Here is a 19,547-nt window from a genome sequence, read left to right as displayed (position 1 = left end):
ATGAAGTAATGTATTGACCGGTAATTCGCTTTCTGCAGCAGCGAAAAAGTTGCAGCCTTTCAGATACACCCAGACTTCTTTAGCTGCCTGCACTGGTCTGACATCGCTGCAACAATTCTGCTGCTACTGAAAACGAAATTACAGGACGATATTCTACTGCGTAAGGTAAATTCAAATTTCTTACTCGTCTGTATTGGCCTGACAGTGATGAAAACGAATCACCAGAAGACAGTCCACATCACCGGCGAGCTCCGACACTTTACACTACTGTTTGTAAACAGAAGCGCCAAAGAAACTGGTACCAGCATTCGTATTCAAATACAGAGATATGTAAACAGGCAGAATACGGAGCTGCGGTCGGCAACGCCCTTATAAGACAACAAGTTTGGAAATCTGGAAATTTGGCAAAAATGGTTCAAATGGCTCTGAGCACTATGGGACTCAACTGCTGAGGTCATTAGTCCCCTAGAACTTAGAACTAGTTAAACCTAACTAACCTAAGGACATCATAAACATCCATGCCCGAGGCAGGATTCGAACCTGCGACCGTAGCGGTCTTGCGGTTCCAGACTGCAGCGCCTTTAACCCCACGGCCACTTCGGCCGGCTAATCTGGAAATTTGTCGTAAGGTCTTATGGGACCAAACTGCTGAGTTCATCGGTCCCTAAGCTTACACACTACTTAATCTAACTTAAACCAACTTACGCTAAGGACAACACACACACTCATGCCCGAGGGAGGACTCGAACCTCTGACTGCGGGAGGACAACAAGTGCCTGGTCCAGTTGTTACATTGGTTACTGCTGCCACAAGGGCAAGTTATCAAGATTTAAATGAGTTTGAGCGTAGTGCTATAATCGGCGCAAAAACCGTGGGACACAGCGTCTCCGAGGTAGCAATGAAGTGGGGATTTTCCCGTGCGACCACTTCACGAGTGTACTGAATTAGAATCCGATAAAACACCAGTCCTCCAACATGGTTACGGCCTGAAAAACATCCTGCAAGAACGGGACCAACGGCGACTGAAGAGAATCGTTCAATGTGACAGAAGTGCAACTCTTCAGCAAAATTGCTGCAGGTATCAATGCTGGGCCATCAAAAAGTGTCAGCGTGCGAACCATTCGACGAAACATCATCGATATGGGCTGTCGGAGCCGAAGGTCCACTCGTGTACCCTTGGTGTTTGCACGACACAAAGCTTTGCGCCTCACTTGGGCTCGTCAACACCGACATTGGACTGTCAGTGACTGGAAACGTGTTGCCTGGTGAGACGAGTCTCGTTTCAAGTTGTATCGAGTGGATGGACGAGTACAATTATGGAGACAACTTCATGAATCCATGGACACTGCATGTCAGCAAGGGGCTTTTCAAGCTGGTGGAGGATCAATATGGTGCAGTTGGAGTATATGGGACCGCTGATATCCTATTTATGACTGTGAGAGGTGACACGTACTTAAGCTTCCTGTCTCATTACCTGTATCCATTTATGGTTGGTTGGTTTTGGGGAAGGAGACCAGACGGCGAGGTCATCGGTCTCATCGGATTAGGGAAGGATGGGGAAGGAAGTCGGCCGTACCCTTTCAGAGGAACCTTCCCGGCATTTGCCTGGAGTGATTTAGGGAAATCACGGAAAACCTAAATCAGGATGGCCGGACGCGGAATTGAACCGTCGTCCTCCCGAATGCGAGTCCAGTGTCGAACCACTGCGCCACCTCGCTCGGTATCCATTCATGTCCATTGCGCATTACGACAGACTTGGGCAATTCAAAATGGCTCTAAGCACTATGGGACTCAACATCTGAGGTCATCAGTCCCCTAGACTTAGAACTACTTAAACCTAACTAACCTAAGGGCATCACACACATCCATACCCGATGCAGGATTCGAACCTGCGACAGTAGCAGCAGCGCGGTTCCGGACTGAAGCACCTAGGACCGCTAGGACACCCCACACGTCCAGAATTGCTTCGGAGTGGCTCCAGGAACACTGATTCTGAGTTTAAACGCTTCCGCTAGCCACCAAACTCGGCAGACATGGACATTATTGAGCATATCTGGGATGCTTTGCAACGTGCTGTTCAAATGACGTATTCACCCGCCCGTACTCTTTCGGATTTAGGGACAGCCCTGCAGGATTGATGGTGTCAGTTCCGTCCAGTCCTACTTCAGACATTAATCGAGTCCATACCATTTCATGTTGCGTCACTTCTACGTGCTCGCGGGGGCGTACACGATATTAGGCAGGTATACCAGTTTCTTTGGCTCTTCAGCGTAAAAAATGAAACACTCAGAAGCAACTGTCTGCAACACACCACGATGACTGGACGAGTAGAACAGCGGAACCACAACAAGTTATTTACATGACACAGACGTGACGTACACGTAGGCCCAGCAGCGCCCTCTTTTGTGCCACCAGACAGGTCAGTGTCACTGGTACTCAGCGCTCAGTAGGTGGATATGCTTCACAAGATGTGGATACGTGTGTCCTAGTGCCACGACGCCTCGCAGACACCGCAAGGTGGAATGTCGACGTATGAGTGGATTCGAACGGGTCAGAACGATTGGTCTCTGGGAGGCGGATCTGTCGTCCCTTGACACTCCCGCTCGTACAGGGGGACGCTGTTTCAACAGGGAGGCGTTATGTGGAACCTTCTTCTTCTTCTGTAGTGGTCAATCCAAGGATTGGTTTGCAACAGCTACAATGGCAGCTTGTCTCCATTCTGTGCGTCTTTCAGCTTTTCTCTTCATTTCTTTATAGGTGTCACATCCCACATCTTTCACGATTTGATCCATGTACCTCAGTCGTGGTCTTCCTCTTGGTCTTTTTCGCTCGACATATCCCTCTTTGATTGTGTTCAGGAGTCCTTTATGTCTTAATAGATGGCCTGTAAATTGCACTCTTCTTTTAACAATGAAACTCCAGAAGCTTCTCTTCTCATCTGCTCTTTCCAGAAACATTCCGTTTGTGACCTTGTCGATACATTTTATTTTGAGCATGCGTCTATAGCACCACATTTCAAAAGAATTTAGCTTCTGCTGTTCCTCTGTCCCGAGAGTCCATGTTCCACACCCATAGCATGCCACACTCCACACATGTGATTTCAATAATCTTTTCCTGATTTCAAGGCTGATGCTCTTAGATGTTAAGATGTTTTTCTTCTTGTTAAAAGCAGCCTTTGCTTGAGCAATTCTACTTCTCACTTGTGCCTTCCGCCTTCCATCTCTGGTAATATTACTGCCCAGATAAGTAAATTTATCAACTTGTTCAAGCAGTTCATTGCCTACATGAACTTGGACTTTCAGTTGATCTTCTTTGTCGCATGCCATTATTTTTGTTTTTGCTTTATTAATTCTCGTATTATATTTTTCCCCCATAACTTTATCCATTCTATTCAGTAGGACTACAAGATCTTCCTCACTTTCAGCTAGGACAGCTATATCATCGGCATATCTTATCTATTCGTTGGCCATGAATTACTACACCTGTCTGTGAATTTTCCCTTACTTTTTTCAGCGCCTCTTCAATGTATACGTTAAAGATAACAGGGGATAGTGCGCAACCTTGTCGGACACCTTTCCGTATCTGCACCTCTTCTTGTTTTGTCCGTCCACGGATAACTGCTGTCTCGTTTTTGTACAGGTTCCATATCATTTTTCTATCTTTATGTTCTATTCCTACTTTTTTTAGTACCTCAAACATCTTATCCCATTTAACATTAACAAAGGCTTTCTCTACATCTACGAAAGCTATGTGGAACCAGTGGAGAGTAAAAGGCCGCACACAGCGCCGACAGGTTAATGCAGGAGAGAATACGACCACAGCGCGAGAGGACCGTCATCTTGTTCGCTTGGGCGTATTGGATAGAACAGCTTTGTCCACAGTGTTGGCGCTAGGTTGGAGCACTGCAACTGGTACGGACACGTCTGCGTCGACGGTTCGAGGCCGTCATCTCCGGGCGTGGGTTTCCACTTACCTGAACCCACCAACGCCAGGGACTGCAATGGGCACATGAACACCGACACTGGTGTGCTGAGTGGCAAAATGTATTGTTTTCGGACGTCCCGCTTCAACTTCTCCTACGGTAATCGTCTCTCACGCGCTCGACACCACCGTGGTAAACGCGATAGGGCAGACTGTATAGTTGAGCAGAACAGCGAACGAACACATAGTGGTTCGGTTTGGGGCACCTCCTACGCCTTGAAGGCAGTCTGAACAACGACCGCTAAGACAGGCGAGTTTTATAGCCTGAGGCACTGCCCCTCATGCAGGCCTTTTCACAAGCCATACTTCAGAGAACAAAGCTCGTCCGCACGTGGCGAGAAATGCGCAAGTCTTCTTCGAAGAATAACGGGTACCACTGTTTCCCTGGCCTGCTCGTTCGCCTGACATGTCCGGCTATGGAAAATGTCTGGGATATGGTGTGTCGGTAACGTGTTCTTCTGATCCTCCTGCAGCCACAGTTGATGCTTCGCGGACGCGCCTGCAAACCGCTTGACGGAATATTACCCAGCTACTTGTTCAGGCTGTCGTTGAGTCCATGGCACGACGTGTAGCGGCTCTGAACGCAGCACGTGCGCGGCGCTTGTCCGTACTGAACTTCTACAATCACAGGGCACGTATACGTTGTAAGTAGGCTGTTTAGGTTTTTTTATTGGTAACGCCACCTCTGTATGAAAATCACTGGCTGTGCTGTGTGCAGTCTGTGGCTAGTTTGCATTGTTGTCTGCCATTGTAGTGTTGGGCAGCGGCAGCTGGCTGTGAACAGCGCGTAGCGTTGCGCAGTTGGAGGTGAGCCGCCAGCAGTGGTGGATGTGGGGAGAGAGATGGCGGAGGTTTCTAATTTGTCATGAACTGATATATATATTATGACTTGTGATGATATTAAGGTAAATACATTGTTTGTTCTCTATTAATATCTTTCATTGGCTAACTATCCCTATCAGTAGTTAGTGCCTTCAGTAGTTTGAATCTTTTATTTAGCTGGCAGTAGTGGCGCTCGCTGTATTGCAGTAGCTTGAGCAGCGAAGATTTTTGTGAGGTAAGTGATTTGTGAAAGGTATAGTTTAATGTTAGTCAGGGCCATTCTTTAGTAGGGAATTTTGAAAGTCAGATTGCGTTGCGCTAACAAAATATTGTGTGTCAGGTTAAGCACAGTCCTGTATAAATTGTTCAAAGGGGACGTTTCATATGTCGACCCTTAGCCTAGGATACCTCACTGGAATCTTCTGATTTTTTTCTTGTAGTTTGTGTATTTAGTGTAGCTTTTGTTTATTGCTAGCGCGTAATTGTAGAGAGAATCTCCTTTGTAGTTGCAGTCTTTCATTGTTGTACAGTAAAACAGTTGTGGCATGCATGTAGATTTGCACCAAGTATTTCGCAGCTGCAGTTAACTAGATAGTATTTTCAGTGCTATGTTAATGTGTTCTCTTATTTTTGATCTTCAAATTGTGCTTTTCTTTGTTATTGTGTGAAATACTCTGACAATAATGGCGTGTGAAAAACGTAATACTAGGCTCCAAAGTAAACTGAGAAATGACAGTGAAGACGAAAGCAGTGTGTTAACGCCACCATGTAATGAATTAACAAATATTCAAAGTAGTAATTTGGTAACTGTGCATAGGGAAATGGAGCGGGCGTCAAATAATGGTGTAGACATTGAAACATGTAGAGAACAGGGAAGCATTATCGATCGATCGGTCGGCAACAGCTCGCCTCAGGAATCCGAAATGACAGGAAACAATCTCGCAAATACTGTAGATTCAGGTTTTGGATCCTCACCGTTTTCTCAAATAAGTCAAGACACATTTTCTGCTTGTCAAAATGTGAATGTTGCCGGTGCAAATGCACTGCCGAACAGCGTAGAGAAACAGATTCCAGACACTAATACATTATTATTGCAATTAATGCAACAAATGGAACAAAATCAGAGACAAACACAGCAACAGTTAGACACAGTGGAACAAAATCAGACACAAACACAGCAAAAGCTTCAAAAGTTAGACACAGTGGAACAAAATCTTAAAAAGTTATACTCATTGGAGCAAACTCTTGAACAAACACGTGAAGATTTAACTACTGAGTTACATAACATTGAATCTAAATGTCAAAAAGTCTGTAATGACGTAAAAACACAAATTTGTGAGCATTTTCAACCTATTTTTTCGCGGCATGAAAATGCATTACAGAATCACGAAGCAGCCATAAAAGAACTGCAAGTTATTGTTCATGAAAATCATGAGAGCTTGCAAGCTAAATTTGACTCAGTTGCATCTACCGATTCGGTTACGCAACTTGCAAAAACTCAGGAAAACTTTAAGGACACAGTAGATACTCTGAAACTTGGTTCAGAAAAACACACTGAAGAAATAAGTACACTATCGGAGAAAGTAGCCGAACTTTCGGATCAGGTCACTAACTTATCTACAAAGGTAGATGATGATCTGAATGACACAAGACCCGTAGCCTTCACTGACACAGAAGAGTATGAACAAATAAGAAAATTCAAACAAAATCAGAATCAAATTAATACACAACACCAAAGAGAAATCCGGGAAGTACAAGATCAGCTGACACAGGTAATACAAGAATTACGTATTTCAGAGGACACTCGCGCTCCAACACGGGAAGAGGGACTTAGAAACACGGAAAAGCCGCAAAATAATAACACAGGGCATTTCGGAAATTATGAAAGAAATTGGCAATGTGCACCGAATTTTGAGATGGAACAGCCGACACGACCTAACAATGACCGACATGCGACTTGCCGACATGATGATTTTGACTATAAGCTGTTCATTACTACACGTAAATTCAAAACATTTAAGAATTCTGGCAACGACATTCATCCACAAGCATGGCTCCATCAATTCTCTCATTGTTTTCCTCCCAACTGGTCATTAGAGCACAGATTAGAATTTATGTGTGGCTACTTAGAGAATGAACCAGCTGTGAGAATGCGATCGGTCATTCACGATTGCCACAGTGAAGGAGAATTTTACCATGCCTTCCTCTCAGCATATTGGTCGCAAGCTACACAAGACCGTGTAAAACATGGCATCATAATGATGAAACATTTCGAACAATCTGAATTCTCCAGTCTTGTGAAATATTTTGAAGACATGTTGCACAAGAATCAGTACCTGTCAAATCCATACAGCCCCTCAGAACTCATCCGCATTTGCTTAATCAAATTACCTGAACATTTACGACATATTATTTTGGCAGGACGTTGCAAAGACGACATTGAAGCTTTTCAGGGACTGTTACAAGAACTAGAAATTGACACTGACAATCGCGGAACGCGAAACCAGGAACACAACAATTACAGGTCACATCCGTCGCAAATCCGCGATGAAAGAAGTAATAACTGGACGCGACAAGGCTATTCTCACAACACAAATCGTGACCAAAATAGACACCACCCGTATGACAACCGTTGGCAGAGTAGTAATAATTACAGGGAAAGATCACCTCTCCGCAGTAATGACTATCACAGAGACAATCAGAGAAACAGACAATATGGGAACCAAAATAATTATTATCAAGGGAGACAGAATAACTTCAGACGCAACGGTTCAGGGAGAAATTCTGCACCAACGATTCAGGGAGAAATTCTGCACCACGTGACCGACAAGAAAGATACTATCAAATCTACCGACATGACGACAGACGATATGATCGTAACGACAGACCTGAATTGCATCAGAACTGGCGAGATTTAAACAGAGCTGGGCCCTCTCGGCAAGGCGAATTTGTGGAAGTTAGACCTCCTAATCCCAGTAACGACGCGCGCCAACAAAGAAACAGACAATGACTCACACCGCAGGCAGCTGCGTGCGGCCGCTGGCTCAGGGAAAAATAACAAAGACGCTAGCCTTGAGAAAAGATTTAGCATTCTTTACCGATGTAAACAACATGATAATTGCTTTGAAGTTGAAAGTCTGCGTACTAGGAAGAGTAAAGGATTGCACCACATTTCTCATGTAAAACCATTTATTGACAGATAATCTGCCTTTTAACTTTGTCTTTGCCATATAATATCACGACGCTACTAATGAGTGACAATTTACAATGTTGCTTTTGCGGTGTATCTGTTTTATATCTGCACAGTTTTCTGAATTCTTCTGGAAATCAAAACATGTTTTATTAGTAACTTTTGTGGTATAGCTACAAGGAGACAGCCTTTTCCATAGCACAACAATACGTTACAGCACAGTACTTTCATCATCACAACAATAAGCGTAATAACTAAGATATCTCTACGCAAAGCATTTCACTTTTGTTTATCATGAGGTAAGTACATTGGCTTCTGCAGAACTTAGCTTTTGGAGGAAAATAACTACGACACTTTCACAGAGATTATCTTACAACAATATGCACATTTAGCGCTACAGGACACGCATTTCAGTGATTAATTTTGTACTTAAAACATTTATTTTTAAAGATTTTTGAATTACAAACAAAGTTTTCAGTGATACATTTCATTTCATTGCTGTAATCTGTAACATCTGAGGGTATAATTACATTAATCCTCAGGGGGGTACACGCCTACTTTGTGTACCATGTGTTTGGCAAGCACAAGGAACCCTAGCTAATATGGTATTTGCTTATACAACTTTACACATCGGTACCATATTTCTCTAACACACAAATTACACAGCTATCTGATCATTTAACTGAGAGATAAACATTTTTTTACTACGTCAGTGACAGATGTTTACGTAATTACACAGCTGGATAACTTCACACTTATGAAACTGTATTTTGTCTGTACTTTGTGAAACTGTTCATATTTTTTCGGAACCATTGTGATACTATGAGAGCTTTGAATGATGTATTTGGTAAAGGGATTATGATTTTTAAAGTACGTTTGAGGCAGATGACACTTTTGACATGAGCAGAGAATTTTTTTTTTAATTATTGGAGGAAGCTACGACGATTTTGAGATTTGACTGAGGTGTTATGATGTTATTTTTACGACGACGATGTGTATTATGCTGCTGAGGTATGTTTACGATTAATAGGCTGAGGCTACTATATGAGTTATTTGATTATGCTTCATATTTATAATGACGAAATATTGACGAGTGTCGATGGATACGTATATGTGTAATAAGGTAAGGAGTAATGAATAGTGGGTAGGGGCTCTTGACTTGTAAAAAAGGATGTTGGAAACCAAGAATCGTACTTTAAGAGTTATGACATGTGTGAATCATGTGTGAATGTATCACAATGCCACTGAACATTTTTTGGACACTGTTATATTCATAGGATTTTGTTTCTACAGATTTGCAACGCTAATTCTTGACCTGTGAAGTATTTTTATGTGAGACTGTCACTTTAGCGAAAATTGCTGTCGTAAATATTTCCGTACGAAAGTTAAGTGACCACCTGCACGTAATGCGTCGCGGGCACCCAGCTGTGTCAGACGCCTGGAGAAAAAGTCATTAGCGCGTGCCTTTCAGAGCACAGGAAAAAAAAAAAAAGAAAGGGAAGGCCATTATCCTGGCCATTGTCATTCCTTTAGAGAAAGCATCGCAAAAACGACACGGTCGAACTTGAAAACATATGATTACACTAGCTCTTAATTTACGATATTTACTGAAATGCCTAATAAAATGACAAGCAATATTTTTACATCTGCACACCTGATTATGACAAGCGTCTTTCTATGAGAGTTGAGAGAATTTCTACTAACTTACGAAATGTCACATGACTACTGAATGATATTTTTATGCTTTGCTTTTCATAGTTGCTTATTTCATTTGACATCTGTTTTCCAGCTGTGTTGCAGCATTGCTTTTATAAAATAAAATGCATTTGCTAATGTGAACACTTTCTGTCAACAGATCTATTAAATAATTATTTTATGATCCACATTCTTTAACAAAGGAGCACTTGGAAAGGAAAGAACAATAAGAAGGAACTAGTAACTGCATTCATAATTTTCTTTTCAAGTAATTGGTAACTTTTGGTAGAATAACTTCTTGTGGTGCACCACTTTAATTACATAGACATTAAGATGTGAATATACATTTCCCTTATCTGCATTGTTGTTTAGTGTAATATTTTTTCTGCTTACGCTATGTCATGTTTAGGTATAAGTTGCTGCTGTTTGCCAGGCATAGTGTTATTGAATTTGACTTTTGCTCATTTATGCTGCTAGCTTTGCCAATTTGCATTTTTTTGCATTGCTGTTTGTGTTGATTTGTTATGTGATGCTGCATTGCCTCGTCCCTTAGTTTAGCATCTGAGCTCAGTAGATTTAAGTTAGCTTAAGAGGGGGCAGCCTCTAAGAGAATGAGTTGCGATGAATTGGAAGAAATGCATTGAGAAAACAGGTTTAGGTAGGATTTTCTTGGAAATAAATGTTGAGGTAAGAAATGTGTGAACATATAAATACAGAAAGCATGCTTGGATAGAATTTTTTTTGGTGGAAACAAAGGATGAAATAAGAGGAAAGATATATGAAGTTTTGGGTTGGACTGCAGTACCAAATGTTACACTGAAAACGAACCCTGTCCTTTCCTATTGGTGTTATCCCACTATGTGTTTGTGTACCCTTGAGTATTTGTTTTCTTCCTGTCTCTGTGTAGTTTCATAGAATTTTTTCTTTTAATATTAAGCTACATTCACTATGAGGAGGAATACTGTTATCCTCAAATATAAGTTGCATTAATAATATGTTATTTTCTTTGTAAAGTTGTTTACAATTCTGTTCTGTTTCAATGTTCATGTGTGAAATTAATGTTTCGAAAACTATTCTCATTATTTTATGTATGTACTTATGTCACTATTTTTGTAACACTGATGTATATGTTTATTTCTATTCTTTTGTAAAGCCTGTACTACAAATGTTATCTGTATTATTATGTTTTTAATGATGTACTTTGTACCTTTGTTATTGTATTCTTATGTTATAAAATTGTAATTGTCACCAGTTCATGACATTATTAACTTGTTAGTTACATTTCACTGCACACGTTTCTGTTGGTCATAGTATGTGGACAATGTGTGAGAAGTAGGGACTGTTAGTGTTTGCATGTGTGTTAATAACTCAGCAAGGGACTGGATAACAGCATTGCTGGTTCTAAGGACAATTTCAAAAACTTTGTGAGTGCACAAGTGGTGGTTTATGGACTTGCTATATTATCCGCAAGACTCTTCAATGGTGATTGTGCACCTGCACAGTCACAACAGATGGCTGCTGGGCATCTCTACAAGGACTACAGTGGGTCTGCATCTTTGATGGCCCACCAATACCGTAATCTCTACAAGGACTACAGTGGGTCTGCATCTTTGATGGCCCACCAATACCGTAATCTCTACAAGGACTACAGTGGGTCTGCACCTCTGGTGGCCCACCAATACCACAATCTCTACCAGGACTCCAGTGGGTCTGCTCTGTGATGACCTACCTACCAATATTCTTCAAAACTTCGAATGACTCTGCTGTGGGTTTGCTCCATTGTGGCCCATTACCTGTCAGCACGTCAAGAGTCAGCACTGTCTTTCCATTGGAAGGACAACACTACTTCTTCAAGACTGCATGGAAATCCACTACTTCTGTGTGCATTGTCTTTTACTGCTCAGACTTTGAGAAAAGAAACGGCAGTTTCACTGTGATGAACAATGTGGACTGTCTTTATGAACTGTGAGAAATTTTTAGCTTTTGACCAACAATGTATCAATAAGTGTGTGCATTTTATATCTTTGTTACTGTAATTGTGAAAAATTTTTGTCAAATCTGTATTGGCCAGTGCCCAACACCATTTGTAAAAATTTTTGTGGGGAGCATGGGGGCTATGTAAGTAGGCTGTTTAGGTTTTTTTATTGGTAACGCCACCTCTGTATGAAAATCACTGGCTGTGCTGTGTGCAGTCTGTGGCTAGTTTGCATTGTTGTCTGCCATTGTAGTGTTGGGCAGCGGCAGCTGGCTGTGAACAGCGCGTAGCGTTGCGCAGTTGGAGGTGAGCCGCCAGCAGTGGTGGATGTGGGGAGAGAGATGGCGGAGGTTTCTAATTTGTCATGAACTGATATATATATTATGACTTGTGATGATATTAAGGTAAATACATTGTTTGTTCTCTATTAATATCTTTCATTTGCTAACTATCCCTATCAGTAGTTAGTGCCTTCCATAGTTTGAATCTTTTATTTAGCTGGCAGTAGTGGCGCTCGCTGTATTGCAGTAGCTTGAGCAGCGAAGATTTTTGTGAGGTAAGTGATTTGTGAAAGGTATAGTTTAATGTTAGTCAGTGCCATTCTTTTGCAGGGATCTTTGATAGTCAGATTGCGTTGCGCTAAAAATATTTTGTGTCAGTTTAAGGACAGTCGTGTAAGAATTGTTCAAAGGGGACGTTTCATAACGTCTGTAATACTAATCATTTATGCAGCGTCACGTCCTTAACCAGTGGGACAAATGTCATTGTGATCACATCTCTCGGTCTTTCTGTTTCACTTTTTTCCAAACAGTAGTGTGTTTGACGCCTATAGGGGTGTTCTAAGGTACTGCGATAAGGGTTTTCACTAAGTGGCAGGGTTCTACTATTGCATCTCCAAACAACAAGAACAACGTAATTTTATATTATCGAGGCGACAATTGATACCTTATTACTGCACTTCGTGATATCCGTTTTGGATTTTAATAGGAGAAACTATTTTACCTACATTTCGATTTGACTCATAGATGACGATAGCTTGCGACGTGATCTTACAGGGCGACAATTATTGAACTGTATGAAACAAAATCACTATAATTCTGAACGGTTTGCGTTAGGACGTTCAAACTGCACAGCTGGCCGCTGGGCATGATGGATATTGAATGATTTGGTTTAGCGACGAAGTCCACTGTCAAAAAAAAAATGGTTCAAATGGCTCTGAGCACTATGGGACTCAACTGCTGAGGTCATTAGTCCCCTAGAACTTAGAACTAGTTAAACCTAAGTAACCTAAGGACATCACAAACATCCATGCCCGAGGCAGGATTCGAACCTGCGACCGTAGCGGTCTTGCGGTTCCAGACTGCAGCGCCTTTAACCGCACGGCCACTTCGGCCGGCGAAGTCCACTGTCACTGGATGGGTTCGGCAATAAGCAAATCTGGCGCATCTGGGATGACTGGTAATCCGTATTTCGCGATCGAGAAGTCTCTTCACTCTCAACGGGTGACTGAGTGGTGTGCAATGTCAAGTCATGGAATAATCTGTGCGATCTTCCTTGATGGCGCGGTGACTACCGAATGGTAAGTGAAGGTTTTGGAAGATGATTTCATCCCATTATCGAAAGTGTCCCTGAGTTCGACAAGATGTGGTTCATGCAAGACGGAGCTCGACCCCATCGAAGCAGGAGAGTGTTTGATGTCCTGGAGGAGCACTTTGGGTACCGCATTCTGGCTCTGGGGCACCCAGAGGCCACTAGGATGGGCTTTGATTGGCCGCCATATTCTCCCGATCTGAATACATGCGACTCCTTTGTGTGTGGGTATATTAAAGAGAAGGTGCACAGCAGTAACCCTAAAACCATTTGCTGAGCTGAAAACAGCCATGCAGGAGGTCATGGACAGCGTTGATGTTCCGACTCTTCAGCGGGTTATGCACGATTTCGCTATTCGTCTACGCTCCACCATCGCCAATGATGGCAATATTGAACATGTCATAGCCTAAATCCGAATATCTGTAGTGACGCTTACGTGTTGAATAAAATGTGTGCACGCAGTAGTTTGTAATTAATTTACATTTTTTTCGTATAGTTCAATAATTGTCACCCTGTAGCAGTCAGCGAAGCAAGTTATAGACCAGGGTTGCTCGCTTTTGTCTGTAGCCAGCGTCTGATGGGTTCATCTAAACGATGATTTATTTCTGTTGAATAATGCATTGTCATAAAGTATTATAAATACAACAGAAATTGTTTACATACACTTAACGAATTGTGTAAAATTTTCGGTCTGCGAGACGTACCTGATTTGTCGCCATTTTGGCGAGTGTTTGGTACGTTTGAGGAAACTGGTTAAGTCGCTGGTCCGCTGAAAGTACCACCAAAGCGTATGGTAGTGTGGATGAAAGTACACGACCCTCGATTCGCTGTCGATCAGAAGGACTGGATCTTTCGAGGAGCGCAATGTACCTAATTCTGACAGGAGCTTCACCTAAAAACTTACTAGTTTCGACATAAGCAACACCTCCTGGCACCCGACCATTAGCAGCGGTATGATATCGTCGACTGTGTGTTGGAAAAGCAAAATGTCGGCGATAGTTTTGCGACGAACGCCAGCGTTAGCGACGAGCTTATTTCCAGCTGGAAGCTTACATCATCAAGCACCAATGCCGGATTGGTGGCGACGGGAACCTTAGCACAACGCTCCAACAGCCAACAAGCAGCTCTTTGGAGTGAATTCTGGGTTGGTGGGAAGAGTGGGTCTTACTTTTTAGAGAACACCACAGGAAACGGATCGATGGTGAATGGCGTACGTTATCAGAACGTGATAAGCTACTTTCTTCGGCGACGGGAACTTCTCCAAACTACCTACAGGTACCGCAGTCCGAAGCAGATCCGCGTCCCTCAGGATCCATACACGTCTATCAACCAAATATTCTATCATCGTTATTAGAATGAGATTTTCACTCTGCAGCGAAGTGTGCGCTGATATGAAACTTCCTGGCAGATTAAAACTGTGTGCCGGACCGAGACTCGAACTCGGGACCTTTGCCTTTCGCGGGCAAGTGCTCTACCAACTGAGCTACCCAAGCACGACTCACGCCCCGTCCTCACAGCTTCATTCTGGAAACATCCCTCAGGCTGTGGCTAAGCCATGTCTCCGCAATATCCTTTCTTTCAGGAGTGCTAGTTCTGCAAGGTTCACAGGAGAGCTTCTGTAAAGTTTGGAAGGTAGGAGACGAGGTACTGACAGAAGTGAAGCTCTGAGGACGGGGTGTGAGTCGTGCTTGGGTAGCTCAGTTGATTGTCGGCACGGTAGCTCGGCGTGTTCGGTCAGAGGGTTAGCTACCCTCTGTAATAAAAAAACTGGGTTAATGGATCAACGACGAACTGAAACGGGTGTCTTGCGACGTCCGCCCCGAGCAGATGCAACGAACGAAAGCGAGCAAACTGAGATAAAAAAAAAAAAAAGTTGGTAGAGCACTTGCCCGCGAAAGGCAAAGGTCCCGAGTTCGAGTCTCGGTCCAGCACGCGGTTTTAATCTGCCAGGGAGTTTCATTATCGTTATTTTTTACCATCCAGCAGAGAAAAATTACGAACTATAAAAGCTTCGTTAATTTCGTCCGATAGATTTTTTCCGTATCTCTCTCTTCTGATACATCAAAGACAAACATCGTCTATGTGCTGGCATTGAGCATATGCGGCGAACTTCTTAAATATGCAGGTATTTATCCACTGGAGCAGGCCAGTGATCGACGTCGCTGACGCAGACCGGTGTAAAGTTTCATCACCTGTACTGTACTAGGACCATCTCCCACAGACTGTCGGTCGCAGGAGAGGGTCCCTGTTTCGTTGTTTGATACACCGCTTTTCCTGCTGTAACAGGCTTTGCACACAGCCATACATTTAATTTTTCTGCCACGACTTCGACGTCTGTGTCAGGTTCTAATCTGATATAAACACGTTCTGGTCCACTGGCTCCCCCAGAAAACCAGACATCGCATGGTGTAAATCATGTTGATGCTGCTGATCCCACAACACATCCACTCATTGAGTGATTGAAGTAGAAGACAGTCACAACATAAGGAAAATGGAAGAGTTTTGAGACATTGTAGAAAGTTTCCAAACTGCTGTCCGAAGGTGATCGACGACCTCTACATTTAGACTCATCATTCACAGTGATAGGATAGCTGATGGCGCTGTGTTCCGTTTGACTGATTCTTCGTACTGCAGCCATGCAAGCGATCACTGGTTCGGTGTTAGCAATCCCCTGAAGGTGTTGCCGCCTCTACCAAGACTCTTTCTCAAACAGGCGTTGCCAGTCAATCATTATGTGGTAATTAACAGCGTAAGATGGAAAAGATGGAAAAGACACCGTCGATGTGCTGTAATAGTGAGCATAATAGTTATAGTGCGATCAACTTCAGCAATTTTATCATAATTTCAACACAGACCAATGATGCAGCAGCGTGTTTACCGAGTTCTGTATCATCGTTAAACAGCCCCTCCACTACTTTGCGAGTATCATTGCGAATGTAAGTAGACGGCAGTGCAGTACGTTCATTTATTGTTAATTCCCGAACATATACACCAAAGTATACCAGACAGAGACCTACATATCTCTAGCACTTCGATCGTAGTGTGTAATTTACGATCTTCCTCTATATGAATAGGAGTCGCAGGGCATTCTCGCATTCATAGGATAAAGTTAGAGACCTAAAGATGTCCTCGCATTGTCTTTGACCAGCGCTCCCTGCAGCTCTGGCACCGATTTAATCTGCAGCTGACCAAAAGTAGACCACAACATTCCACGTTTCGTGGAGGAACAGTGAGAACCGAGGCTGTAACTGCCGTCCCCCACCCATCCAGGAGCGCAACATTTCTCCAGATGCGCGAATGTCGAGGAGGTTAGCACCCCTTACCCGTGTATATTAGATATGAAACTGTTGTGGTGATCTAACAGACGGTTAAGAACAAGAAACAGGTGGTTTTTATGCATGATGGGGCTCCAGACGGACGGAATTTGCTGCGCTACCAATTCTAAAGTATTGTTCTAGTGTCTGGGGTCATTACCAAGAAGGTATTGGTAAGAGAGAATACAAACACACGCACTCCTAAGGCTACAATGTTCTGCACTTAAAACACGCTATAATGTTAGATTGTTGCGGTTTCCGACCTATTAGTCGTATGGAATACAACCCTGTTACTATCCCAATATAAGAAATATATTTCAAGGGCACGATATACATTCTCCTTGCATGATATACATTCTTCTTGCATCTTTCTCTACGATAAACTGTGGCGACAAACTGTAAAATGAAAAACTACTTCCTTAAAACATCGATTCCTTGTGATACATATACAATATAGCTTTCCCGAGATGTATAGGCCCTCACTGTTGACACCCGATCACGGTTCAGAAATTATGCTATGCTCGCATCATCAGTCTTATATAAAATGATTGTTAGTAACGGAGAATGCCTCTTACGAAGACACAGACAAGCCATAGCAGCGGGGTTTGACATGTGAAACTGTACGTCATGCCGCCGCTAACTCTGTAAACAGGACATCTATCAAGCATATGTATATATCGGGATTGTAGTACCTCACAAACACTTGTCGCTAACTTAGAATCACCTCAGTTATGAAACTGAAGTCCTGATTTTATATCCAAGATACGCCAGGAGAATGGAGTACGTTGCATAAATCTTCGTTCATCTAGAGGAATGTGTCGAAACAGGATGGAAGCCCTCTGATGAACGACAGGTTTACTGTTATCGATCGGAAGCAGACAGTGCTCTAAGTCACACAACATGCAGTTGTACGTCACACAACTGATGCATCCCGACAGAACAACAGAAGAAAATGGTCAATGCAGTAACATGTCCCTCTCTCTCTCTAGAATGCATCATCAGTCTACCATTAAATCCTACCTCGTTACAATTCCATCTCACCATATCACTCCATCCACTCTCTGTCATCCTTCAAAGCGCATTCAACTAAGTTTAGAGGTAGATGGTTCTCCTTTTTTTTTTTTCAGGAAAGGATCAAATACAGTAGTCAACTCGCGTGCATCACTAGTATCTTAATAGACATACAGTAGAATGCTGCCTCGACAAAAACTAAAAGACTGTTCCCCCGGTTCCCGTTGCTTCCAACTCAATGTTTTCTCGTAATCCTCTTGCTGTTTTATACACGTTCCCATGTACAAGAATTGTTCTGGACCAATCAGAAGACATGCAAGTACTCCCTCAATTTCCCCACATTTCGGTGTATTTTCACTCAATTTATACGTATTTTCCGCCATTTTTCGTAATTTTATCGATTGTATTTCACTTCTAGCCATGCGATGATAACATCGCTTCCCATTCTGTGTTCTAAAATTGCTTGTAAATGTAATACAGCTGCCAACACTTACCGCAAATGCACTGTTTTTCTGGTCAGGCGGCATACTATAGCACTGTACTCGAATGCATCCAGTCACCTCCAACCGCATATTCTACAGTTGCACCACGTTTGCTCTGTTTTCTGTATCTTTGGGGAGGGGGAGGGGGGATGGCTGCGGCCAAGTGCAGGCTAAGAAAAACAGGTGACGTCACGCAGGGCCAGAGGTTGGCGTGGGCAGCGGCGGGGTGGGGTGATTAATTGATAAATTTAATTAATTTACATTGTTGTTGTTGTTGTGGTCTTCAGTCCTGAGACTGGTTTGATGCAGCTCTCCATGCTATCCTATCCTTCATCTCCCAGTACTTGCTGCAACCTACATCCATCTGAATCTGCTTAGTGTATTCATCTCTTGGTCTCCCTCTAAGATTTTTACCCTCCACGCTACCCTCCAATGCTAAATTTGTGATCCCTTGATGCCTCAGAACATGTCCTACTAACCGGTCCCTTCTTTTTGTCAAGCTATGCCACAAACTCCTCTTCTCCCCAATCCTGTTCAATACTTCCTCATTAGTTATGTGATCTACCCATCTAATCTTCAGCATTCTTCCGTAGCACCACATTTCGAATGCTTCTATTCTCTTCTTGTCCAAACTATTTATCGTCCATGTTTCACTTCCATACATGGCTACACTCCATACAAATACTTTCAGAAACGACTTCCTGACATTAAATCTATACTCGATGTTAACAAATTTCTCTTCTTTAGAAACGTTTTCCTTGCCATTGCCAGTCTACATTTTATATCCTCTCTACTTCGACCATCATCAGTTATTTTGCTCCCCAAATAGCAAAACTCATTTACTACTTTAAGTGTCTCATTTCCTAATCTAATTCCCTCAGCATCACCCGATTTAATTTGACTACATTCCATTACCCTTGTTTTGCTTTTGTTGATGTTCATCTTATATCCTCCTTTCAAGACACTGTCCATTCCGTTCCACTGCTCTTCCAAGTCCTTTGCTGTCTCTGACATTGTCATCGGCGAACCTCAAAGTTTTTATATCTTCTCCATGGATTTTAATACCTACTCCGAATTTTTCTTTTGTTTCCTTTACTGCTTGCTCAATATACAGATTGAATAACATTGGGGAGATGCTACAACCCTGTCTCACACCCTTCCCAACCACTGCTTCCCTTTCGTGCCCCTCGACTCTTATAACTGCCATCTGGTTTCTGTACAAATTGTAAATAGTCTTTCGGTCCCTGTATTTTACCCCTGCCACCTTTAGAATTTGAAAGAGAGTACTCCAGTCAACATTATCAAAAACTTTCTCTAAGTCTACAAATGCTAGAAACGTAGGTTTGCCTTTCTTTAATCTTTCTTCTAAGATAAGTCGTAAGGTCAGTATTGCCTCACGTGTTCCAATATTTCTACGGAATCCAAACTGATCTTCCCCGAGGTCAGCTTCTACCAGTTTTTCCATTCGTCTGTAAAGAATTTACATG

The 19,547-nt window shown here is 42.7% G+C and overlaps 1 protein-coding gene across 1 annotated transcript in view; it reads right to left on the bottom strand.

Moving 5' to 3' along the window:
• The window catches only part of LOC126481729 (SEC14 domain and spectrin repeat-containing protein 1), a 163,557-nt gene that overhangs the window by 86,718 nt on the left and 57,292 nt on the right, over positions 1-19,547 (bottom strand). The gene's annotated exons all lie outside the window — the stretch shown is intronic.

The sequence above is a fragment of the Schistocerca serialis genome, chromosome 5 (assembly GCF_023864345.2).
Source record: "Schistocerca serialis cubense isolate TAMUIC-IGC-003099 chromosome 5, iqSchSeri2.2, whole genome shotgun sequence".
In the NCBI taxonomy this organism is placed as follows: Eukaryota; Metazoa; Arthropoda; class Insecta; order Orthoptera; family Acrididae; genus Schistocerca; species Schistocerca serialis.
This window is presented reverse-complemented; position numbering and strand designations above follow the sequence as displayed.